Here is a 4,775-nt window from a genome sequence, read left to right on the forward strand (position 1 = left end):
ATCTGAAGAAAGGACAATAAGAAAATTAATATGACGTAATTTACTGTTTTCTGCAAGAGTGTGCTATTTTGTTTTATTTGTCTGTTCATAGTTTTACAAAAGATGGGCTTCTGCCTTAAAGTTACAGTTGCCAATGTGCTTGGAAGAAAAAATTAATTTGAATGTTTACAAGATCTGGAATAAATTGGAGTTGTGAGGTTAATTAACCTATTAAGACCAGACTTTCATTGTGGCCACGGTGAAATTCTGGTTGGTGTGAATTTGTGTAGACCGAATTGAATAATACTTAGCTTGTGAATTTTGCTCAAATCCCGTCTTTGTCCATATTACCTCCGTGTTCATGTTTAGTTAAAGTGTGAAAACACAACTGTCTTTCGATAGGGAAAGTTCTTTTTGATTTACGTGAATTGACGCAGTTGCGTGCATTTGATAATGTGTTGCTCCACCTTCTTAGAATCCTGCAAAGGAGTTAACCCAACTTTAGTATGAAGTTTAAAGATATTTGGACGTTAAATAATTTAAGTTTCTTAATTTTAAGTTAATATTTCCCCAGTGACAGAAGGAATTTATGATTTGATAACTTAACCTTGGGCTCTAAGCAGAGTCACAATGGAGTCTCTTCTTTCTTTTTGTTATATGGAAGTTACCTTGTAAACTAATTGCAGCACTTCTGTCACTAATGTTAAAACACTGTGTAAGCTACCTAGCCTGAGAATTACTTGTTTCTGAAATTGGAAATGGAGGATAAATTGATAGAAATGAAATTGAACATTGATAAAACCTGCTGGTACAATAATACTGCTGTTTGGATTTTGGGATAATTTTGAAATGACAAAATGGACTCAGGCAATATATATATTGGGTTACTTTTGGGAAAATAAAATATCCTCTAAAATAATGATAAATAAAAAGTGTTAATAACTTGGATCAAGTGAGAACGTTTGAGCTATGTTTTCTATCTTAAATATTGTACTGGACAGTAAAGTTTCTCCAGGACTCATGAATGAGATATGAATGATAATTAAAGGAAAGTGATTGAGAGTGTAAGATGTAGTTAAGAATAATAAAAAACCTGCCGAGTGTGTGCTCATTCATCTTCAGTGTACTGTCCCTTTAAAAGCCTGTGCTTCCCTCTTCGAGGTCACAGGCTGCGCGCTTTCTCTCTCTCTCTCTCTCGCGATCATGACTGCAGCTAGAAGTTGTGATTGAAGTTGCATGGTTCGTGTGTGTGTCAACTAATGTGCAATGAATTATGAAATGAGAATGTACCCGATGGCTGAGAAATCGGCTAAAGATGCGAAAGTAGCTGTGGATAAAGTAGAGCAGGATATGTTAATTACGAAACAAGCTTTTGAACAATTGCCATACGATGAAGCATCAGAGTATGATGAAATTATCACTCAAACGTTGGTGAGATTGGGGGAATTATTGGTTTCAGCTCAGTCTCGGCAACAGCGGTGGATTGTTAAATAGATACAAAATTCATTTTGAACCATTTGTCAAGGGAAGGGTATGTTGTATCAAAAGCAAAGATTCAATTTTGCAAAAAGTGTGTCACGTATTAAGGGCACATTCTGACACCAGATGAAAAAGTCCTGCTCTCAGAAAGGATCCAAACAATATCCCAACATCCGGAACCTACCACTAAAAGAGGAATACGAGCATTTTTAGGATTAATAAATTTCTGCAGGACAGATGGATACCAGAAATCACTAAACTCCGAGCCACCAGAAACCGGACAACCGGTTTGACCCCTTATGAACTAATGACAGGACGAGCGATGCAATTACCTGAAGGCATCATAACAGGTGGGGCCGACGTAGGCCCATTAAAAGATAAATTAAGACGATACGTTTTGGAATTAGGCACTCAGTTAAAAGAGATGCGCAAAGAAGTCCGAGACCACCAAAGAGAGCGAGATGAGGAGTTACGGCTCAATATGCTCCCCGAGGTACCCCCAGCGGGAACAAAGGTCATGGTAAAGATGTTGCCTGCAAAACCAGGTTTCGCTCCAAAATGGAGCGGGCCGTATGAAGTTATAATTAGTGGAGACACCTGTGCCTGTCTGGACATAAGAGGGAAGGGGGTTTGGAAACATTGGACTCAACTGAAGGTTTATGAGAAAAGGGCGGGCTCAGTCGAGCCCAAACCATCAATACAGGAAGAAAATCCCGGGGATGGTAATATCAGTAGAGAACCTCAGCAAAGGGAAGATGAGTCTAGTGGGATACAATGAACAAAAGGAGGGTGTGTGTGTGTAGCAAATTACTAATGACACATCCTTTGTACTTGTCTTACAGATCAATAACGGCTGATTAATGTATGATTCTTTGATCTGTGTGCCTGTGTGGGCATTTGTTTTGTGGCTTATTGCATCATTTGTGCTTATGTGCTTTTACTTAAACGTGTTAATACAAGAGTGTTATCGGGAGGGCCAAAGAAAGATTAAAATAACACCAGAACAACAGTATTTAATAAAAGATGAGGAGGGAGACCGTAATATGTTTAGTTGCGATAATATGCATTGTTACGGTAGCCGGGGGGAAGACCGCTACGTAAGCGGGAATTACATGTAAATACTTATATATATATACTTATATATATATGTCATATGAGTATGCTAAGGAAAAGGGACAGTCCAGCTGTTGGGTCTGTAGTCACATAGTAAAGGAGGAATTCCGTTGAGAGCCATCCCGTTCAATGCCTCAGAGATGGCGGAATGGGTCATGCGCCAGAACGTCAGCGGCGACTATAAAGATTCATACAACCAGGAGGGTGACAGAGACAAATGGAAGTCGGCAGGTTATGACCTAACCATTTTCCAGGGGTGGTACCAGCCTAATTATAATCGGAATAGGCAGCCTCCATTCTTAATCATTACTAATACTTCAGGGGCTGGTAGGCCGGAGGGGCCAATATGTTTAACGAAGAATGTGTCCGGAGGCACAGAAGTAGGACGCAGTAACTGTTTCCAAGAAATTAATATAACAAAATGCAACCTCACCGAAGGCTGTGGCCAAGGTTTCTTCCAATTAAATCATATCGGAACCCCCAATAAAACAACTGGGGGACCATGGGAAGGGGAGGAAATCAGATGGAGGTGGAGGATTCGTAAGTCACTGGGCGACAATCTAACCGCATATAATAGGACCTATTTTATATGTGGTCACAGAGCCTACCCGTGGCTCCCCCGGTCTTGGACTGGATCTTGTGATTTGGGATATGTGCTACCATATGTTTACCATCTGTCCTCCCTAACTGACCACCGTCACTATCGAGCCAAACGCGACATTACAGAAACCGAACGGTATTTCGCCATTTTATTCCCTCCTTATGGGACAGGCAGAGCCATAAAAGAAATCCAGCTTGTCGCGTCATTGTTAGAAAAGGTAGCTAATGACACCGAGGAGGCACTGGCATGAATAAGTGATGAGATGACGGCGATACGAACGGTTGCCTTACAGAACCGGATGGCATTAGACTACCTGTTAGCGGAGCAGGGGGGGTACATGTGCCTTGATAGGGCAGGAATGTTGTACCTATATCCCAGATAGCCCCGAGAATATCACAAACTTAGTAGCCCACATGAGGGATGAAGTGAAGAAACTCCATACCAATCCCGGGCAGGGATGGTTGGACTGGCTAGGACTAACGGGATGGGGCCCCTGGATAATGCATGTGCTGGTCATTATTGTCGTGATATGTGTTGCAATATGCTGTCTGTTAACCATCTTAAAAACTTGTTGCAAAATGGCAATGACACAGTTAATGCCAGTCAGTATGATAGACGAGCTATTGCCTGAAGAACAGCAAACGGAGGACAAAATTAATCCGGCCGACTCCCCCTTAAGTCAGTGGTTGTAAGATCGACACTGTGAAGAAAGAAAATTGGTGGTTGCCTGGAGCAAGAGGATCGTGCTCCAGGACCAAAAGGAGGGTTTGTTGGAGGAAATTTCGGTACTAAAGGACTTTGCAAAGCTCGTCGGGATACTTGACATTCGTTACAGGCTAAAACTGGACCTTGAGCTACCCTGGGATGAGTAGTGCCAGCTGCATCCTGTTTTGTACTTCGGTTATCTTGCAAGGACAGACAGTCTGCTATTGTTTTATTTTCTGCTTATCATATCTCACGGTGAAAGGTCCGAAGAAGTCTTAGTTCTGCTGAGCATTGTTTTTCTGCTGAACCTTGTTTAAAATATTTTACTGCAACACTGTCATGAGGCATTCCTGTGATTAATCCGCTTAACCTTTCATTTGTGTATAAAGGTAAACGCATTTAGAGTGTTAAACGAGAAGCTTGGCGGTTGCACAGGGGTGCATAGCACTTCTCCCAGAGCGCTCTGCAAATAAAAGTGTACCCTCACATTTCAATTATACCACAGTCGTCTGAGTCTTATTACTCTATTAAGCTGAGGTTGGGTATACGTCGACCTTGTATATCACTTGGTCAGTTCAGGCTCCAACTCAGCGGTAACAACACTTTTAACATGCAACATTAGCTGAAAATAGTCTATTTATATATTCAGTCTTTGGGGAGGCTTCCTGGTCATTTCTGGATAGCGCCTTTCCCGAGTGTCTTGCTCTTGGTGCGGAGGCGATTCTGGTCCCCTGTCATTGGTTGGTTCATCAGCTTCCGATGCTACTGTTTCTGGGGTAGATGCGACCTGTACGTTGGGTTCATCACCAGGTACATATGGGTGAGGCATGGGGTTGACTTGTTCCTGTGACTCTAGGATCTGGTCAGCATGGAGTCTCACGATGCTCTCCCCAACGTC

The 4,775-nt window shown here is 42.0% G+C and overlaps 1 long non-coding RNA gene across 1 annotated transcript; it reads left to right on the forward strand.

The window, feature by feature from the left end:
• The first annotated feature begins 1,224 nt into the window (after window positions 1–1,224).
• Window positions 1,225–4,376, forward strand: LOC147081800 (uncharacterized). Its single transcript, XR_015076444.1, has 2 exons — window positions 1,225–1,410; window positions 2,301–4,376. It is a non-coding gene; the product is annotated as an uncharacterized LOC147081800 (long non-coding RNA).
• Window positions 4,377–4,775: the final 399 nt, after the last annotated feature.

Source organism: Somniosus microcephalus, unplaced genomic scaffold, assembly GCF_052327205.1.
Source record: "Somniosus microcephalus isolate GS21.2 unplaced genomic scaffold, FLI_Smic_1.0 scaffold354, whole genome shotgun sequence".
Classification (NCBI taxonomy): Eukaryota; Metazoa; Chordata; class Chondrichthyes; order Squaliformes; family Somniosidae; genus Somniosus; species Somniosus microcephalus.